Source organism: Barbatula barbatula (assembly GCF_947034865.1).
Source record: "Barbatula barbatula genome assembly, chromosome: 2".
In the NCBI taxonomy this organism is placed as follows: domain Eukaryota; kingdom Metazoa; phylum Chordata; class Actinopteri; order Cypriniformes; family Nemacheilidae; genus Barbatula; species Barbatula barbatula.
Genome location: NC_136767.1, coordinates 7,136,820 through 7,159,185, shown reverse-complemented (window position 1 = coordinate 7,159,185; position 22,366 = coordinate 7,136,820).

Below are 22,366 nucleotides of genomic sequence, written 5' to 3'. Positions count from 1 at the left end.
TAAATATGTAAAAAAGATTATTGACCATTGGCCGAATTATTTTTTTTTACAAATCATTAGCATTTAGTGTGAAAGTAACTATTCTCTTTTTATATGTGATAAATAGATTTTTGTGATAAATAGACTTATTTATTTTATGCTTAAACCCTTTTTCGTCAAAAATAAAAATTATTTTAGCAGTGCGGAATTTCATTTGAATATAATGATGATGATATAATGACATTCTTGTTCAGAGCAAGTCGAAACATTGAATGTCACAAGTATTCCGACAAATATAAAGTAACGACTTTATAATACAAGAATAAGTGTTCACAACATCATAATGCTAGCTAACAGTTTACTTTTAATAGCTTATTGTTTGGCATCATACGTCTTCCAGAAGGAAATATTATGCGCAAACAATGGTGTCAGAGACTCCTCTATATTAAATTATGAGCGAAAGAATCCCTCCACAATAATTGATCATTAATGTCACTCAACACTTCGTGTTAATATATACATGAGAATGCGATGTGCTTGTTACACTGAAAGGTTTGATAGATAAGTATACTGTAAGCTCTTGACCGGGCAAGTAGAAACAAAGCATGTCATTTTATTCTTAAGAAAAAATGAAGCAAACATTGAAGTTTCTTCTTTAGCTCCGTTCCTTAAGCTTCATCCCTGTACACCTGTTCTTCTGTTCATACTGAAATTAGATCATTTGCTTTGTTATTTCCTTCTAGTGCGTTTCTTCTCTTCAACATGCTTCGTAAGATCCCGGGTAGAGCGGTTCAATAATAATATAAAAGTAATTGCTGACTTATTTGCTCTCTGTGTGTACACTTGTACTGGGCGGGAGGAACCAGGAGAGTTAAGATAAGCCTTGAGGTGAGGTGATGAATACACATCCAGTTTACTGTGTCAGAGATACATGGAGATAAAACCCTGTAATTTCATCACTACCACAATCTCATGAGTGCAGAGAAAGCATGTTAAGCATTCTTATACACACAGTTGTTGACAGACTCAATATTAAACTCACAACTTGCGCATGAAATGTTATATTCAAGTTTTAGAATTAAATTCATAAAATGATTTCTACTTTCAGAGCCTCACTGTTGCGGTCAGGGGGTTACCTCTGTGACGGACAGTTACCTGATATAATCTCACACCAATAGCGATATGAGGAACAGGTAAGGCAGAGGTGTTCCAGCACGCCAGGCTGAGCAGAGAGTATGTAAAGTGCACCTTGAAGTAACTTTCTGACCTGCAGTAGAGTAGCAGCTGCACCACCGATAAGAAGCAGAGGAGATTCGGCCATCTGAGCGTTCTTCACCGCAGTGACAGTGTTGGTCAGTCCAGGTCCGGCCGTGACTGCAGCCACACCCACTGTGCCTACAGGGGCAAAACACTAGATTATCACCATCTAACATCCTCATGCAACACGAAGGACCCTCTTGCTTTCTTAGATTTGTTCTTACCGGAAAGTCTCGCCACGGCATCGGCTGCAAACACAGCCGTGGCCTCGTGCCGCGTGTCGACGATGCGGATGCCCAGTTTCTCACAGGCCACCAGGATGGGCGAGATGTGTCCTCCCACCAACGTAAAGACGAATTTGACACCGTGAGCCCGCAGGACCTCCGCCACGCTCTCTCCTCCATGCCGGGGACTCTTACTTTCTGTCTGGGTGTCACAGACGTTGACAGTTAGAATAACATTCCCTGGTGTATAATGCAACAATCTTTGTCACTGCGAGGGGAGGAGAATACGCCTCGAGAGAATAGAATAATAGACACATTGTCGGATTGTGGGAGTGGTGTTTCCCTGTCCTGATTTATGGATATCTGCCAAAACAGGTGTTCTGCACGAACGTGTTTACATGCAATGTTGCAGTAAAAACTTGCAGTGTTGGCAATACAACAAGAATGCTTAAGTGTCAAATAGGCGCATGAGATCAAAGACAGCAAGGCTTGTGATGCAGTGAGCTGCGCGTGCACACCTGTCACCAGTGGCGGCTGGTGAAAAATATTTTAGGTGGGGATGTTTGTGTGTGTGTGTGTGTGGGCATCTGGGGGGATCCTCCCCCAGAAATTTTTTAATTTCATAGATGTGATTTCCTGCATTCTGGTGCATTTTAGTCCATGTCCCTTGCCTATACCAATAAAAGAACTCAAACCAGTCAATACCAATGGTCTAAAAAGACAATATTAATTGAACTGCCATGTAGAAATCAAGTCTCACAGGTAATGATAATGAACAAGTTACATCGCTCAGTGTCCAGATAGGAAAAAGTGAACAAAAAAAAACAAAGCAAGCATAGTTACATTACTATTAAGATCAATATTTTAATGGCAAATGTGTGTGAAATGTGGTGTGGTGAGTGAGAGAGAGACTGAGTGAGTAAGAGAATGACAGCGTGTGTACGTGTCTTTCAAAGTGAGTGAGTTGGAGAGATAGATGGAGGGTGAGTGTGTGTGTGTGTGTGTGTGAGAGAGAGAGAGAGAAAAAGAGAGAGTGAAGAGTAGAGAGAGACTAAGATATGGTGTCTGTGACAGACTTGTGTATGAGAGAGGTAGATGGAGTGAATGCGGGAGGGTGTGTGTGTGTGTGTGTGTGTGTGTGTGTGTGTGTGAGAGAGAGAGAGGTAGATGGAGTGAATGCGGGAAGGTGTGTGTGTGTGTGTGTGAGAGAGAGAGAGGTAGATGGAGTGAATGCGGGGGGGGTGTGTGTGTGTGTGTGAGAGAGAGAGGTAGATGGAGTGAATGCGGGGGGGGTGAGTGAGTGAAGGGGATGGAGAACTCTTATTTGTACAGCAACTTTGCTCGTCTATCTTTCTGAGTGGCAAATCTCTCAATGACCCTTGTGTTGAAATCTGGAATGTCCCGTGTGAGTTTCTTCTCTATTGAGAGTATAGCCAGAGCGTTGAGGCGATCTTGTGCCATAGTGTTCCTAAGGAACGTTTTGATCCTCTTTAAAGTAGAGAAGCACCTCTCTGATTCTGCTGTTGTCATTGGTGTGGTGATGAGGATCTTGAGAAGACTTACAGTTTCAGTGAATGTGTCTTGAAGGTTATTTTCCATTACAACCTGAAAGAGAGCCAGTGCACCACTGCAACCCTGGAAGTCCTCATTTTCATAGATAAGGGACAGTTCTGTTTTAAGTCTGGCTTTGTCCAACATGGGATAGGCTTCCACCGTGGTTCCTAGTGCTGAATCTGGGAACTTTCTGCTGTGTTGTGGGAACAAGTCTCCTTGCAACAGAGTGGCACTGATGAGATGATTGGTGAAAGAAAACCTCTCCTTGGCATGGCTCATAATGGTATCACACACCTATGAAATTATACATAATTGTAGAAGAGTAAGCACAGAAAACATTAAGTTTTCACATTTCTCAGTTCAACAATACAATAAAATCAGCATATTCATAGCAGTTACAATTTTGTTATGAGCAAGTAAGTTTTATTAATTACAATACAGACACTAGCTTTCACTCACTCGCTCGCTCGCTCGCTCTATTGGCGGTCTCTATCACTCACTCACTCACTCGCTTTATTGGCGGTCTCTATCACTCTCTCTCTCGCTCACTCACACATACAAACCATATAGCACTAATTAATAAAATCACAAATGTGAAAAAAAGTAGATAGATTTGACAATTCAGAATACAAAAATGTGCAAACAAACACAAATACATATAGGCTATAGAATACAGAAACAGAATTTCTATTACTGCTTACCTCTATTGCCAGATGCTGTTGCGTTTCTTCTCCCATTGCCCTCCGTCTCTTCGGGGGTGGTTCCTGTACGGGTCCCCTATACTCCTCATCCTCAACTAGAGAAGGAACGGAGTCCCTGATCCAAAATAAGTTTCACAAGTCACTGTCCACCCTGAAACTACTGTTTTAGAAACCAACTTGCTGGAGATATAAACATAATTTTAATAAATCTGTATTAAAATATGTGCTATTGTTGTGTTGGGCCTAGTCAATGTTATCTAGATTCATCACAAATAAATTCACTAGTCTAACATGGTGGCGAAATTGTAATATTTATGATAGGTTCTGTTGTGCTAAGCCATGTGGATTTATGTTTTTATTGCTTAGGCTGCATAAGCATGTTTTTAGCCAATATGCAAAATCATAGCCTACCTGATCACCTGTATGCTGTGAGTGAACCTCTGGGTGATCCCTGCGATGAAGACAGAGTCTATGTTCCTCTTCTGCAGATGGTTAAACAGCATGTCTACATGTGGCATGATTTTGTGGAATAACGCCAGGATGAAACAGAAAACCTCATCTTCCAACATTCTCATACAACCCCCGGCCTCTCTCTTCGATATGGCATCAAAGTCTCCTCTGTCTCGAATGGTTTGGAAGCACTTAACCAGTTCATCTTTGTGCTCGTAAACTGTGTTAACAGCACGACTGTGGAAGTTCCATCGCGTTGTTGAAGCACCTGGAAGTCTGTGTGCCACCACTTCATCCAGCACTGCCGTTCGTTTGAATGACTTGGAAAAAAATGTAGAAAACCCCCCAATGTCTGAAAAAAACTGCCCGATCTTTGGGATGTTGCCTGCTGCATAATGAGGTTCAACTGATGCGCATAACAGTGAACGTAGTATGCACTCCCGTAGACGTCTTGCACTATACGCTGCACTCCACCTGTAGCACCCCTCATCACTGCGGCACCATCATAGGCCTGGGCAATTAATTTTCTCTCTTGTCCCGCAGGAAGGATGGTGCTCAGCCTTTCCAATAATGCAGTGGCAATCGTATCAGCGGTCGCATTTGGAAGCGCGATAAACTCAAAAAAACGTTCTTGAATGTTGTTGTGGCCATCTATGTACCGTAGCACAAGCACAAGCTGACAATGAGTGCAGATGTCGGTTGTCTCGTCTGCCTGAATGGCAATATAGTCCGACTGTTTCACCTCTTCCAGAATGCGGTCTCTGAGAACTGACAACATGCGCAGTCTAACAGTTCATTTTGCACGGTCTTCGAAGTGCCTTTAAAAACAGTGGCGTTCTCCAGGTGCACCTCCAACTCACGGTCGATTGAGGCCATAAGATCAATTAGACCCAGGAAAATGCCAGGGTTTTCTGATGCGTCACTCTCATCGTGACCACGCAAAGCAAGTTCAAAGGCACCACAAAATTTCACGGCATCGGTGCCCAGTCTTCCTCTGCCCAGTCTTCATCTGTCCGACAAAAGACGTTACAGGAGACTTTCCAGGGAGGCAAAAAGTATCCAGGTACAAAGAGCTGGTCATTAGTTAACCTATTACGTGTAATCCCTTGTCACTTGGTACAAATAGGCAAATAAAAATAAGTGTGTTTGTGCGCGCACACAAATGAAAGTTTGCGATAGGAAACTTCAGTACAGTTCAGTAATAGTTCTGTACAGTAAGTGTAACAGTTCAAGAAAAATGGCCTGTTTAAAATGACAGTGAAAAAATGCACAGTTAATGTTTTTAGGATTTACGTTATTTCATCATAATTTTTGGAAGAATGTGGTTTAAACATTTAATTTTTTTGTTAAATTAACCTTTTATAATAAATATGTTATTAATGGCCAGTACAAGTCGTAATTTGTCTTTAATTGTAATTATATTCTATTATAAAAATGAAAAATTCTCATACACTTTAAAAATGATAGCAGTATCGGTATCGGTATCAGTATCGCTTAAATTTAAAGAAAAAATATCGGTATCGTATCGCATCAAAAAAATGTGGTATCGCCCATCACTAATCTTGGTACTACAGGCGATATTTTCAGAGCCCCTAAACCTTAAAATTACACGACGATGATTGGCGAAATATAAACTTTTTTGCGTAGCAACCGGGGAACCATTGGCTTAAATTCCAGCACTGTAGGGCTGAGCGAACTGGAGCCCAGGGAAGACAGCCTATTGGCTACTACTACTACACCAACATCCAAATATCATTCTGGAGAGTTCTAAACACATTCTAGAGTAAAACCATTAATATCATGTAATTAACACAGATTATTTTTCAAAATGAGAGATTATTAAAAGATTTTTTTTTTAAAATACAAATAAAAAACTGGCAGGGAGGTCGGCGCCCCAGCGCCCTCTATGGGCGAGCCGCTGCTGGTGGAGCGGCATGAATATGACGATGATCTGCATCATTCAAATTCACTCGATGCAATTTAAAAAACAACGGAAGCAACGGTCAACTGTACACTTCGCTTCACGACCAGCATCAGAAGAGATCGTCTTTCACCTTTCGCTGAAACTTGTTTACAGGAAGGATGCCATTGAAATGCAAAGAACCGTCTGACAAAGAGACTTGTATAATACATCCGGGGAGTCGGGCCAGGTAACCGGAAAAATCTCATTTTATTAATAATGCACCACCACATTTAACCAAAATCTTGTGTTTTTGGGGGTCGGGGTACAAATCATTTGTATTAATGCTTATTTGAGGAGGTTAAATCATGAAAGGCATTCATTCCTTCCACTGGAAAAGGGCCCTGGACTTTTTGTTACTAGAAATATCTTTGCATATGAAGGAAAATGTGAAAACAAAATCATAAAGGAATTGAATTTGAGTTAAACTCCCTCTTTTGAACAATCGATTAATCGATAATCGTGTTTTTATATACGCTTTAAGATAAACCGTGTGCAATTTCAATACTTGAATCCATTGTAGAGTATTTTCTCCATATATTTACCAAAGACGGTTTAAAAAAATGCTGTTTGAAACTGTCTCTGTTTACAACTTCATGTGAGGCATAGATGTGGATGGTGCATATACTACATACAGTATATAACCATCACTGATGTTTCAGCTCTGCTTCTGCAACACCAGCACACGCTGCTCACACGTCAAATGAAGCATCTATGTATACAGTACAAATGTTACATTTCAGCCTTTTTAAGGCATGAATAAATCACAATCACAGGAAAAAACCTTTTACAGATGCTATTTCAGTGCTAAAAGATGAGTGACACAACGGCACATTATTGAATGCGGTGGGACTTTGAGTGAATTAGCTAACCAAGCAACATACAATAGATTTTGTGTTTCAAAGCCTTTTTTTTTTTCCGCAGAAATGTATACCTGCTGTTCATGATCATCCTTACATCTTTCAACTTGTTTGCCATCCCTTTGGACATGGCCTTTTCTGAGGATATCCACAAAAGCTCACACAAGATTTGGTTATCTTTAAATGTCATCTCAGACATAGTGTTCTGTTTTGACATCTTGATAAACTTTCGAATGGGATTCTTCAAGGAACATGGTCAGGTAGGAAACCAGCCGTAACAGCGTTCTGGGTGAAAAACAAGAAACGAAATGAAAACTAAACCTTTGCATTAGCCAGATTACTGATGAACGCCTTAATAATGCCAATCACACATTTTTAGAAATAGTCCAGTTTAACTGATGACAACAACGTAAATATGATTATCTTACTTAGCTGCACCGGTCTATGTTTTTATATTCAAAACAGATTTTCAGTCCGCACTTTTTTGTTCCGTCTAGGTGCCCGTTCTTGATCCTCAGCTGATAAAGAAAGACTATCTAAGCTCGTGGTTTGTTCCAGACCTGCTGGCTGCGTTTCCGGCGGATGTCTTCATCATAATTTTGGTGAGTTTGCTTATTCGGCCTTATTAATATCAGTCACATTGATGATATCAACTATTCGACGTCTTACTATAAAACCATATTTGATTTGTTTCAGGAAAACTATCACGTTGACACGAGCTCGCTGATGGCCTCAAAGATCATGAGGATCCTCATGTTTGTGAGGATTCTGAGCATGATACGTCTGCTCCGTGTCCCGAAACTCACCAGGTTTTTCTTGGAACTTGAAGAAGTAAGGAATAGCCAGTTTCTTGCATACAAAAGTAGACATTTTTGTTGTTGTATGGAGAGTGATTGTAATGGTTGCATGGTGTTTTCGTACGTGCTTGTAGGATTTACACATCCAGCTTGTAGCAGTGAGAAGACTCTTTAGAACCTTGTTTGTTGCAGTGGTGCTGTTTCTTATTATGCACTGGAACGCCTGCATCCAGTTTTTCCTCTCCGGGCTGCGTGAATTTCCACCTGATAGCTGGGTCACACAAGAACACCTCCTGGTAAATGGTACATGGTTTTTAATATGGTGAGAAGTCACGTGAATTGAATGCCTGTTTTATTCTTTTTTTGACACATTACGTAGAATGCCTCAATTGGAGAGAAGTACTCATCTTCTTTCTTTCGTGCATTCTGCCAAATGACCGGGACACTATGTGGAGCTTCTGACCCTCCGACACGTACGTCACACTTCCAACATGCATTCGAAATACTTAAATTCAGCGATGCTTGCATTTAGACGAACTCAGGGCTTTGACCAAATCCTTAACAATAAAACTTACCACAACCTAGTAAAAGCAAGCAGCACTCAAAAAGGATGTAAAAAGATGCAATAATGGCGTTTGCATGGATGTGTTTCTCTGATTTGTAGGTATTGAAGAACAATGGGCCGCCATCATAAGTATTGTGATTGGCCGATCGATGTTTATTGCACTTGTTGCTTTGCAGATAGCAACATTTGCAGCTAGCAATGCGAACGTAAAAGAGGTGCTCTTTTGTAACATTTGCTCATTTTTATTAAATGAACTGAAGGTACGTCAGATAATATAATGGCATATTTGATATGTTACATCTGTAGCTGAAAAACTTCGAACATCTGCCCAAGGCATTGCGCAAGCGTGCCATTGCAGGCTACAGATGGCAACAGAAAAGGAGCTGTCTTGGCCTCCTGCAAGAATCGCTAAAAAAGGTTTGTCAAATTGAGAAAGTTAGATTTTTTAAAATATGAACTGATGTGTGCAGTTATACCATTTTGTCAAATGTTGTCACTGACCGATCAAAAGAGTGTAAATGTGTATACCTTCTAAAAGTTTATTTTGTTCATGTGTAGGAGCAAATTAGCATATTCATGAGCTCAAAGCTAAAAGACATTCATGTTTCGTACTGTAGGATGTTATGAAAGTCATGTGCCCAAACTTGATGAAGGGATGGCTGTTTGCTAGTGGCGATGTCACGCTGATCGAGGCCGTTCTGATGAAGCTGGAGTGCGAAATCTTCCAGACAGGCGACATCATCATCCAACGGAACGGTCCTGCTGACAGGATGTTCTTCATCGAGCGTGGACGGGTACACGAGGAGATCAAGTCTTTCCAGCAGGAGCTCTTGTCTGGAGAGTACTTTGGAGGTGGTGTATGAGAAACTTGCTTTAATTCAGTTTGAACTTTACAGAGACACACATCATATCATTTTTACCAAGAACTTCCTACTTTTGACAGGAAGCTGGTAGTATGTGTGAAAGAATTCAGACATAATTCGGACAACTTGGAAAACGACCGAAAAACCTTTAAGTGTGCCATTGGTATATTTAAAAGAAAATATACATACAGTATATACTGTACCGCCAGTCTACTTTTTATGTTGACTTACTGTAGATCTACTTGTTTTCATCATTTGATGGAGAAATGCCGTACTCTATAAAAGTGTTATGACGTATTTGGCTTGTAGTTAAGTTTCTTGCTTATATATTGAATGTTTTTTCTATTTGGATTTCTCTGTTATGTCTTTGCAGAGATCAGTTTGCTCTTGGGAGGACAGCAGCCTGCTCAACTTCGTGCCTTAAGTTCCTGCACACTTTTTTCCTTGTCTGTGGACAAGCTGCAGGAACTTGAGAAGAGCTTTCCTGATGTGATCGCTGATCTGCGGGAAGCGGCTCATCAGCACCTTTCAGATATCGAGCGTACGAAGCCTTTTCAAAGCAGTCAGACTGGGTGTAGTGGCTTTAAAAAAATTCTTTATGCTGAAAAAACAATGCGAGTGACGTTACAGTCCATTTAGCAATGCTCAAAACAAAGCTCAGAAGTTCAGCTTATGTTGGTGTATTATGTGTGCATTAACTCTCTGCTAAAGTGTTTTGTTTGTGTGCTTTACAGAAGGTGCTGCGGAGGATGAAAATGAAGATCAAGTGTGAAGAAGATGGAGTGCTTATTAATTAAAACTAAGAAACGTTCACACACTTGTCTCTGATTTTTTGGGCTTCGTTGGTTCTTGTCAATACTAGTGTTAACATATGGAAACATTTAGTGGTTTGCCCTTTAGTGCTCAAGTCACAGTTTTGGCCATCTTATCTTTTAATTTGACATTATTTGAAGATGAAAATACCTTTGCAGTAGTGTAATGCTATGGAGGAAGGTATGTCCCCAGTACATAAAAGGGATTTATATGTGAGGTTTGGCCGTGTTTTCCCCACCTTGTGGCGTGTAAAGGTATCAAATTCAGCTACACTGTATCCAAGGGAACCATCACCGTAAATGATCCAAACCTGTAACACACACATCGCACCACGTGGGAAAAGCTGTTTCAATAACTGGGGCAAATGTCACTACAGTCAGGTCAGCTAGGTCCTCTGGTCAAACAGAGATCAATATCAAAGCATTCAATACAATTTAACTTCTTTACAGTCTTACCTCAGAGTCAGGTCGACAGAGCTTGGCCCCCAGAGCAAAACCTCCTCCAACACCCAGAGTCCCAAAAGCTCCTGGAGTGAATAGCAGAAAACAGAATCATCAATTCCTTCAAAACGGTGCTTTAGATGTTCACAAACAGGTCAAAAAATATCGATAGTCCTGCTAACCTGGGTCTAGCCAGCGCAGCGGGCCCCGCGGCCTCATGATATAAGCAGCACTGCCGACAAAATCTCCCCCGGCGGCCACTATGATGCTGTCCTCATTCAAAAGCTCATCCACCCGGTGCAGAACATTCAGAGGATTCAGATGCATCTCTGTCTTCTCATCTGCTTTGGCTCTGAGATAAACAAATAGGCAGCGAGATGAAGCTAAAGGGAGTTATAGGTCATAGGTTTACACATTCAGTCTCCTGAGACAAAGCTGACATGCAAGCAAGAATAGAAAAGGTGGGGAAAGTTCACCTGTTAGTTTTCTCTTTGACGTAATCTCCTTCTTTCAGACTTTGAGGCCATTCCTCTGGGCATCTGTGTCCCTTGAGGGCTTTAGAGAGACGCAGGAGGAAAGAGCCAGCATCGCCTGAAACATTTGGAAAATAAATTGTCAGTGTAGAACCCCTTTTTTAGTAGTGTATATGTACTGTATGTATACACAGGTTATAACTTAAGTTATACAAATATGATGTAGCTGTAATCCGCTGAGCGGCTAAACTGGGAGTGCTTGAGTATTTGTGACGCATCAAAAAGGACATCATACATACAAAAAACAGAAAGCTTTCCAATACTCCAATTATTACTCCACAAACATGTTGCAAAAATAAATTGCTGGTCAACAAAGAGTACACTTACTCCCCATTCACCCCCTCCTGACCCACAACAGGTGAGCAGGTGCCCGATAACCACTTCCTACATATCTCACGACCCCTCCCAAATCATGTGACGCATTTACCATTTCATGTCCACTACAGATGGATTTTGATTCTAGTTTATTTAGTGCAGAGCTTTTTAAACTTCAAAAGGTCCCAAAAGATATACATATTTTATATACATATAATATACACAATAAAGTACAGTCTCTTTACAAAACATTGATCACAAGATTGTAAGTGTGTAATGTAAATGATGTGCCCAAATGATAAAATACTGTAGTAGAGTATACTATAATATTTACTATAGTAAACTGTAGTAAAATGTCAAGATACTCCGGTATAGGGTGTTCAATTAAGTATAGGCCTATTACAGTTACTATAGTTAATACTATAGTACAGAGAATTTTATTTTCATTAATGTATTATACATTATGTATTCAGGAAAGAAATTAAACTGCACTTCTTCACCTTGAATGGCCACTGTTGGTTTCCAGAACATGTCCGAGTTCTTCAATAGCTGACTTCTGTCTCTGTTAACTGCAATGATTTTACTCCGTCGGTTCAGCACCCTTCCATAACCCAATCTGAAGTCACACACTGTGCCTACAAACCAAAACAAATCATGTATTGACATCTAGAAAAAGAATAGCTTAGTTTTCTAAGCATTCCGAACAGTATAAAACCATAGAAAATAAAAAGACACTAGATGGCGCTGTTACTCACCTGCCAGCAGCACAAGATCAGCATCTTTCAAGGCATCTCTCCTGTTCTGTCTGATGTGCAGTAGACTGTTCTTTCCCAGCATGCCCCGAGACATCCCAGCCAGGAAGCAAGGAATGCCTAAAGACTCTAGGGCCTTTCTGTAAGACACACATCCAAAAAGAGAGTTCAAACTTCAACCATGAGTTACATGTCCGGGTGCTATAAATCAATAATTGTTGCCGTTTTTGGCTCATGCTTACACAACTAAAGCATTATTCTATATGATCAATTTATTCAATACATACAGTAACTGTGTTGGTTGCATATGAAGCATAAAAACCCTTTGGACCTAAAGCAGTGGTTCTCGAACTGGGGGCCCCAAGATTGATCCAGGGGGTAACGGAATTTGTATCATACTTTTCACGCAATCAAACACTAGAAAAATAACCAAAATTATTTATGTTTCAGCATTGTATAACTGAATATGTTTTTGGTTTCTTAAAATTCTAGTTTAGGATTATGCGACTTTATTTTGGGGAGGGTCGAAAATGCACTGTACAACAAGGAAAACATTTGAGAACTACGGACCTAAAGGGAAAGTTCACACCAAGATTTAAACTTTTTTTTTGTAAGAAAAATAAATATTTGTTCTGCAGAATACAAAAGAAGATATTTGTTGGTAGCCAAACAACACCACCCCATTGACTTGGCCCCAAAATGATTTCTCAACATATTTTCTTTTCCACATAAAAATGAACCAGAAGTTTTGAACCACATGAGAATATAATTTTTTGAGAGAATTTTTTTTGAGTGTTATTTTATACTTCTAATGCCCTTTATTGCAAAGAAAAATAAATAGTAAGCAGGTCTAAAGTAGCAGAACGGGTTTTTTCCCGATATGATTTAAAAAAATGTAAAGGTGTCAACCAGTATATGTCAATATTAAATGTTTAATGTTTACTGTTTAATGAAGGAGGGGTGTCTTTAAATATCTAGACTGGCACCACAAAGACAATAGGTTTAATATCCAGAAGGGGATTGATGAACTACTCCATGAACGAGTATGTCACAAACTGGGTAAAGACAGAATGGCTAAATGACCTGACATCATCTGCAGGTGTAGGCGGCAAGGTTGCTTGGCTGCCCAACAGTATGACGGGTTTCTTGGCTCGGCTCACCAGTTCCACACATCTTTGAATCTGGAAATTAATGAAACAACTTGAATACCGAGTCATGTAAATAAGATGTAATCTGCCGTGTCTGAAGTAAAAGTCACAGCTTTCTAGATCATTTCATTCTGCCCTGTTATGGTTCATGTTAAAGATGATGAGAATCAAATGAGATCTAATGTGACGCAACCATAAAAGCAATTAATAATACATCTCAAATGGCCATTAAATGATTGACAGGTCTCACCTCATCCTCTGTGGCCTGCGGGATGTGAACGGGAAGTGGGGAGGGATCGTCCCGGTTACGTATGTAACCTCTGTTCCCTGATGGAGGGAACAAGACGTTGTGTCGAAGCCGACAGATGGGGTTCGCCCTTGAGAACCAATCGTCTCTGACTATTTTGAAAAGGCCAATGAAATTGGCGAATGAAATTTGCATGCCGGGCTCCGCCCCCGGATATCCGGGTATAAAAGGGGAGCCGGCGTGCTCATTCATTCACCTTTTGTGCTGAGGAGCCTGAGAGCATCTCGTGACTGCTGCAGCGGACGGCTATTGTCGTGGCAAGAAGGACACAACGTCTTGTTCCCTCCATCAGGGAACAGAGGTTACATACGTAACCGGGACGTTCCCTTTCTGTCGGTCTCTCGACGTTGTGTCGAAGCCGACAGATGGGGTTCCTATGGAAAACGCCACGGCACTAGCCGCGTCACAATCTCTAGCGAAGCGACGTTGACCGGCCTGGGCGAGCCACACGTGAGCGCTATCGCGAAATTTGTAACCTTCCAGTGGGCAGGCAGGGGCTCCCAGAGCTTTTGGCAAAGATGAGTAGCCCCTGCCCTCTGCCAACTCAGACGGCCCCATTGGCTGTTCCTTCAATGAGGACGTGCGCTACGGAGACCACTTCCCACCCTAGGGGGGAATACAGTGGAGACACCAACATGGTCTCACCAAATAGGGGAGAACTCATGGGAGGTATGTGCGGAATGCCGCAAGGTGGATGTCCACCTGGGGAGGTCATGGGTTGCCACGCGGGGAACCATCTCATGACGACATCTCAGACGGAACCACCCTAGTGGGGGGTTACTACGTGTGGGGCACTAGGTCCGGTTAGAGCTATATGTAATAACTCAGCTTGATACCCGGCCATAGGCGGCAGGGCTGCTCCGCCGAGCCCGCCGCCCTGAGTGCTATTGATGGATGGACGGACTGCCTATTCTTCACCCTTGGGGAAAGAAGGGAGGCAGCCCATAGCGCACTGGTCCACCTCAGAAGGGGAATGGCGCTATGCGCAGGCGTACGCCCCACGACTGCTGGTCTCACCTGCTGGCAAGACTCGAGCTGCCGACTCCCCACGGAGGTTGTAAGCCTCTGCGAGGTATAGCGTAGCCCAACCCGCAGCTCTACAGATGTCTGCCAGAGAGGCGCACTAAGCCGATGCCCACGAGGAGGTCACACCCCGAGCGGAGTGTACCGTCACTCAAATGGGCACGGGCTAGGATCGGCACGCCGTAGTGACGGCGTGTGCGACCCAGCGCTACAACTCTCCTCGGATACAGCACTCCCGTTGCTGACCTCCATAACAGACAAGAGCTGCTCAGGGCCTTGAAGCCCTCAGTGTGGTTCGAGTAGAGGCGCAATGCGCTTACTGGACACCCCACGTACAGGTTGGGTCTTTCTCCCGGTGTGGGAGCGCCTGCAAGTTCACCACCTAGTCCCAAAGGGGGGCGGCGGAACTTTGGGCACGTAAGTCGGCCGGGGTCTCAGGATCACGTGAGAGTCACCGGGCCTGAAATTTGGCAATCGGTGGACACGGAATGCTTGCAGGTGCCTCACCCTCTGGATGGACTCGAGCCCCAGCAGGAGAGCCAACCCCCCTCGCAGAACGAGGAAGGGGCTCTCGGCAGGGCCCGAAAAAAGGGGACCCAAAGGTCCACCTTAAGGTCCCAAGAGGGTACGGGGCGCGGACGAGGCCTTAGCCCCTCGCGCCCTAGAGGAACCTAATAATCAGGTCATGCCGCCCCAGAGGCTCACCAGCAACTGGTACGTGATAACCGCGACAGCGGGTACCCACGTTCCAATGTGGAAGGGGAGATTACTCCCCAGCCTCTCCTGCAATAGGACAGCACGTTCCTGAGCGAGCAATTCCGCGGGTCTTCTCCTCGAGAAGAGCACCAGGACGAGAAGGGGCGCCACTTAAAGGCATCCAGCCTTGTGGGCATGGCCCTTGCCTGAGTGACAGTCTCCACCACTGAGGGGGGTAGGTCATCCAGGAACTCCTCGTCCCATCCAGGAGCCAGACCCAGAGGTCCGGCTCGAACGCCACAACGTGTCCATCCCCTGCGAGTAGGCCCTTCGCCAGGGGATTTGGCCAGGGGGAGTTGTCGTCAGGAGTATTAGCTCCGAGGACCAAGTGTAGTTGGGCCCGTAAGGCGCAACTAGCAGCACTTGATACTCCCTTCCCAGACCTTGCACAGGACCTGCGCAATGAAGCTCACTGGGGGGAAGCGTAGTTCCGCTTGTCCCGCGGCCAGCTGCGCGCTAGGGCCTCCGTGTCGAGGGGGGAGCCTCGACCAGGGAGTGCCCAGCGGCACTGGGGGGTGTTCAGGGAGGCAACAGGTCCACCTGTGCCCGCCCAAACCACACCCAAGCCGGCCGCAGTGGTGGAGTCGTCACTTCGCACGAGGTGTCAACTGACGAGAGAGCGCTTGGCTGTCTGGTTCAGGACACCCGGTGGCGTGTGACCTGCAGGGGCCTTGCCACCTGCTGTCTCCACCAGGGGTGGAGTCGTCACCTCCCACGAGGCGTCAACTGACGAGAGAGCGCTTGGCTGTCTGGTTCAGGACATCCGGTGGTCATGTGACCTGCAGGGGCTTTGCCACCTGCTGTCTCCACTGGAGGCTGCGCGCTAGGGCCTCCGTGTCGAGGGGGTCCTCGTCCAAGGAATGCCCAGCGGTACTGGGTGGTGTTCACCCCTGTGCCCGCCCAAACCACACCCAGGCCAGCCCGCAGGGGTGGAGTCATCACTTCCCACGGGGTGTCAACTGACGAGAGAGCGCTTGGCTGTCTGGTTCAGGACGCCCGGTGGGCATGTGACCTGTAGGGGCTTTGCCACCTGCTGTCTCCACGGGAGGAGGCGTTTTGGGCGAGTTGCGATGACTGCAGCGAGCGAGTGCCACCCTGAGGTTTAGTACGCTACGCCGGTCGTGCTGTCCGGGCCAGTATGCTGGCTCTGCACGAGAGGCCGGAGCCTCATCAGTGCAAGCAGGACAGCTAGCAACTTGAAGGCAGTGATCTGCCAACGCAGGCGGGGGCCCGTCCAGCGACCCGACACTGCGCGCCCATTGCACACCGCACCCGCACCCCGTAGGGAGGCGTCTGTCGTTCCACGACCGGCCTCAAGACCTGCTCGGGGTTAGGATGCGACGGCAGCAGGTGTAATGACGATACGCCTACTGCCGGTGCGCCACGCTCTCCAGGGAACTCATCTCTGTAGTCAGTGCTGTCGCGGTCCCATGTGCGTCAACCCGAGGGGGACAGGCCACCCCCGAGGACACCATGCCCAGGAGCCTCTGAAACTGATTTCAGGGGACCGCTGGCTGCTGCCTGAAAGTTCAAGCAGCTCAGCACTGACTGTGCGTGCTCGTGAGCGAGCACGCCGTCATGGAGACAGTGTTGAGTTCTCTACCAGGAAAAGGGGGAGCTCCGCGCCAGGGAGAGCTGCTCTCTTTTTCCCGGCTGACCCGTTTACTGACATGCCAGCCCCTCGACAGTGCCGAGGGAACTGTACATGAGAGTATGCGGTCAGTTGTCATGAACCACTCCTGGCGTCTGACAGACACCAGGACGCGCTTCTGCGCCTCCCGAACGGCACCCTTGCAAGGTGCTGCTCAAGGTATGCAGCGACCCCTGGTTTTGGGGATGATGAAGTGCGGCTGTCGAAGCCACTGGACATCTCGGCCGAGGGGACGGTTCGATCGCCTTCGCCAGAGGGGTGGCAGCCCCGGCCTGGAGCACAGGAACATCCCTGCCTCTGCTGAGGTAAGAGGATGCCTGAAGTCCGGCGGAGGTCTGGCGAGCTGGATCGAATGCCGAGACGGACCACACTCCCAGCCACCGTGATGGTTTGAAATGCTAACCAAGCACCCAGAGACCTCACAGGGGGGGCTGCGATCTACTTCATCAACGCGCGGGGGTTGGTTCAATGACTAGCAGTGCTGTTCTCCCCGGGGGGAACGGCTCCGCTAAATCACCTGCCAGGCGATGGCGCAGCTCGACGCACCGTCGAAGCGAGAGTGCTGAGGGCTGCTTTATACTCGTCATTGCGTGCCGCCACGACGCAACGTCGAGTTGCCGAACACCATCTTTCAGAGGGTGAGAGCGGCTGCAAGTGGGACCCAGAGAGAGACCTCTCCTTGTGAGAAGGCGGGCACTAGGCCCCCGAAGGGGCCCAGAAGGTGTTTGGGACGCGGCAGGGACCGCCCCAGTCCGACCATCCAGCAACCCAGGCTGGGTCGGGCCCGATGGTTCAATCTCTCTAGGTGGTCCTTCTCTTGACGTCCTCCTCCGGGGGGCCACCTGCGGGGGCACCAGAACCGGAGTCGACGCTGGAGAAGGCCAGGGCTGCTGGGGGCAGACCACGTGCGAGACCTCGACGGCCGAAAGGCGGCCGGGTCACAGCAGGCCGGTCTGTTTCTACACTGTCAAAAGGCTGCTGGAGCAGTCCTTGACAGCGCCACCAATCAGCCGACCTTGCGAGAGGGGAGTCGGGAAAGTGGCCTTTCTCGACATCGCCCCCCTGCGCAAGATTGGGTCCGAGGCATCTTTCCGGGCCACTGATGTGGACATCGTCCGACCCAGCCTGCGCTGCCACCGCGGTCCCCGGAGGGCCAGTCGGCGGCGGCACTACTTGGGTCGGTCTTACCCCGTGGGGCTCTCTTTAGCGCCCTGGCCTGCAGGAAGGCCATGCGTAAGAGTGGAGGCAGCTTGGTCCACGGCACTGCCAGCCTCAACACCAGAGATGTTGAGACCTTACATGCCCTGGACGGTGAGTCTAGGTCAAGCCCCCCAGGTGGCCGCCGTCTGCGGATACCCGCGACTGCATGCTCCACCCAGGGTGCATTGACATAGTCCCTAGCTGCCTCCCCGCCCCGAGGGAAGAGAGGGCGATAGAGTCAGCTAGACGGAAGCGCGCCGAAAGGGACGCTCCAGGTCTTACTGAACTCCTTATGCAGCTCGGTAAAACTTGGCACTTGAGCCGGGCCCAATGTGCGAGTACCCAGCCGCGAGCACCAGGGCTGCACCGCAACCCGACGCTCACGGCGGTCCGAGCGAGCATGGCTGACATCTTGACGTCTGCTCTCACCTGTGCTCGACCTCCCGAGGGAGGGAGCTTCAGGGAATCGCCAGAGTCTGATGCCAGCAGGTCACGCTCCGATGTTGCAAGAGACACCTCATCTCCACGGCTCGTGTCCGAGCGCGTGGCTGAGGAATAAGATGGCTTAGGACCATCCTTGGGGACCTGCTAAACAAGCGAGACGGGGCGCGAGCGGTCCGCGAGCCGACCGGCTGACGGATTAACGCTCACGATAATCCCCACATCACCCTCGCTGCTCGCCGCCGCTGACGGCAGGGCCGTAGCCGCTGCGGTCACAGAACGGGAAGCAAACGAGGTGGTGGCTTGCTCTTGACAGAACGTAGCCAACGTGACGCAACGTCTGAATAGCCGTCCGCCCGCAGTGACGCAACGTCTGACTAGCCATCCGCGCGCAGTGACGCAACGTCTGAATAGCCATCCGCGCGCCGTGCGGGCAGGACGAATCCACGAGGCTGCCACAGTGATCGGACCCCCGAACACTTGCGGCAACCACCGTGTCCGTCCCCGTCCTCGATGAGTGTACTGCACCCAAGAGATCAGCGGGCAATGCCACGCTGAGGAAATTGCTCTTTTAGAAAAATACCTCAGGAACTGCCAGGACGCCCAGGGGAATCTCCGCTGCACCGCGTCGTAGAAATCGACAATTCGAAGAATGTCATCAGATGCGAAGGCTCCGAAGAACAAAAGGTGAATGAATGAGCACGCCGGCTCCCCTTTTATACCCGAATATCCGGGGGCGGAGCCCGGCATGCAAATTTCATTCGCCAATTTCATTGGCCTTTTCAAAATAGTCAGAGACGATTGGTTCTCAAGGGCGAACCCCATCTGTCGGCTTCGAAACAACGTCGAGAGACCGACAGAAAGGGAACACGGTTTTCCCAAGCTCCAGCAAATAAGTTAGATAAGTGATTTTTAAGATACCTGGCGGATAACAAACAAAATCACTTTCAACGTAAAAGTGATTGCCTTTCCTTTAATAATGAAATAAAGCGTAAGAAAATTGGAGGAAATAAAAAGTGAGAAATGTTTGACCGTGCAGTGATTTTGCCCATAAGACCTTTAGGAGTGTTTTTAGGGGCAAACTCTTTTTCCACCACATGGAAAGGGTACAGCGTGTCTATGGGAAGCTCGATAAACACTGGGCCTGTGAAATTGTTATACACATCAAACTGTACTTATGCACACAGAGTCAGGTCATGTACTCTCTAAAAAGTGTGATTCACTATATCTTAACTTGTCTGAAAAGTGACATGTTTCAATCACTCACAAAAATGATAAATGATTAAATGAAAAAATGGTCATTCGCAGCATTACCTGGTGTGCCAGACTGTGCCACGGCCAATGCTTTTCTCACAGTAGGAACGATTTCTCTCACTGTTCTCACTGAAGCACAGAACTTACAGAGGGGTTTAAAGAGAGACATCTGGTCAATATCCTGCAGGGCTCCTCTACCCTAAAAAACACAAAAATCGAATGTCAAGAGGAAGAGTGGTGGGTTATTCTTGTACAAATTGTAGATTTTCATATTTATAACAGATCACAAAACCATCACATATGACACACACTTAAAATATTACTGTTCGCTGTATTAACATAAACAATTAATGTCTTAAGCTAGGATCTCTTCTACGTTACACACACGACTCAACAGAATGTTCATATCAAATGTATTTTACAGTAAGATATACTATGTCTGCAACTTTTCAGCACCAATGAGAATTTATGGGATCAGATTGACAAAACATTCTTAGGAGGACAATACTCACATATTTATATCCACATCCTAATTTTATTTAAAAAAAGGAGTTTTATGTTCTTGCCATAAAGATCATCAGAAGTTAGAATAGCTTCACAGATGTTTTATACATGGGTCGAAATAAATTGATAAAGTGATTTTGTGTCCATAGAAAGCACATTAAATGCAAGTAAAATGTCTTTTTACTTACAACGTAAAGTTTCTTGGACAATAAAGTCACAATTTGGTTGAAATACTGTTACATTGTCATTCAGCGTAACACAATATGTACAAATTCAGAATTTTACTTATTAAAATATATAAAACAATTAGGGGAGCATTTACATTTTATTGTGCTTTAAATATGTAAAAAAGATTATTGACCATTGGCCGAATTATTTTTTTTTACAAATCATTAGCATTTAGTGTGAAAGTAACTATTCTCTTTTTATATGTGATAAATAGATTTTTGTGATAAATAGACTTATTTATTTTATGCTTAAACCCTTTTTCGTCAAAAATAAAAATTATTTTAGCAGTGCGGAATTTCATTTGAATATAATGATGATGATATAATGACATTCTTGTTCAGAGCAAGTCGAAACATTGAATGTCACAAGTATTCCGACAAATATAAAGTAACGACTTTATAATACAAGAATAAGTGTTCACAACATCATAATGCTAGCTAACAGTTTACTTTTAATAGCTTATTGTTTGGCATCATACGTCTTCCAGAAGGAAATATTATGCGCAAACAATGGTGTCAGAGACTCCTCTATATTAAATTATGAGCGAAAGAATCCCTCCACAATAATTGATCATTAATGTCACTCAACACTTCGTGTTAATATATACATGAGAATGCGATGTGCTTGTTACACTGAAAGGTTTGATAGATAAGTATACTGTAAGCTCTTGACCGGGCAAGTAGAAACAAAGCATGTCATTTTATTCTTAAGAAAAAATGAAGCAAACATTGAAGTTTCTTCTTTAGCTCCGTTCCTTAAGCTTCATCCCTGTACACCTGTTCTTCTGTTCATACTGAAATTAGATCATTTGCTTTGTTATTTTCTTTCTAGTGCGTTTCTTCTCTTCAACATGCTTCGTAAGATCCCGGGTAGAGCGGTTCAATAATAATATAAAAGTAATTGCTGACTTATTTGCTCTCTGTGTGTACACTTGTACTGGGCGGGAGGAACCAGGAGAGTTAAGATAAGCCTTGAGGTGAGGTGATGAATACACATCCAGTTTACTGTGTCAGAGATACATGGAGATAAAACCCTGTAATTTCATCACTACCACAATCTCATGAGTGCAGAGAAAGCATGTTAAGCATTCTTATACACACAGTTGTTGACAGACTCAATATTAAACTCACAACTTGCGCATGAAATGTTATATTCAAGTTTTAGAATTAAATTCATAAAATGATTTCTACTTTCAGAGCCTCACTGTTGCGGTCAGGGGGTTACCTCTGTGACGGACAGTTACCTGATATAATCTCACACCAATAGCGATATGAGGAACAGGTAAGGCAGAGGTGTTCCAGCACGCCAGGCTGAGCAGAGAGTATGTAAAGTGCACCTTGAAGTAACTTTCTGACCTGCAGTAGAGTAGCAGCTGCACCACCGATAAGAAGCAGAGGAGATTCGGCCATCTGAGCGTTCTTCACCGCAGTGACAGTGTTGGTCAGTCCAGGTCCGGCCGTGACTGCAGCCACACCCACTGTGCCTACAGGGGCAAAACACTAGATTATCACCATCTAACATCCTCATGCAACACGAAGGACCCTCTTGCTTTCTTAGATTTGTTCTTACCGGAAAGTCTCGCCACGGCATCGGCTGCAAACACAGCCGTGGCCTCGTGCCGCGTGTCGACGATGCGGATGCCCAGTTTCTCACAGGCCACCAGGATGGGCGAGATGTGTCCTCCCACCAACGTAAAGACGAATTTGACACCGTGAGCCCGCAGGACCTCCGCCACGCTCTCTCCTCCATGCCGGGGACTCTTACTTTCTGTCTGGGTGTCACAGACGTTGA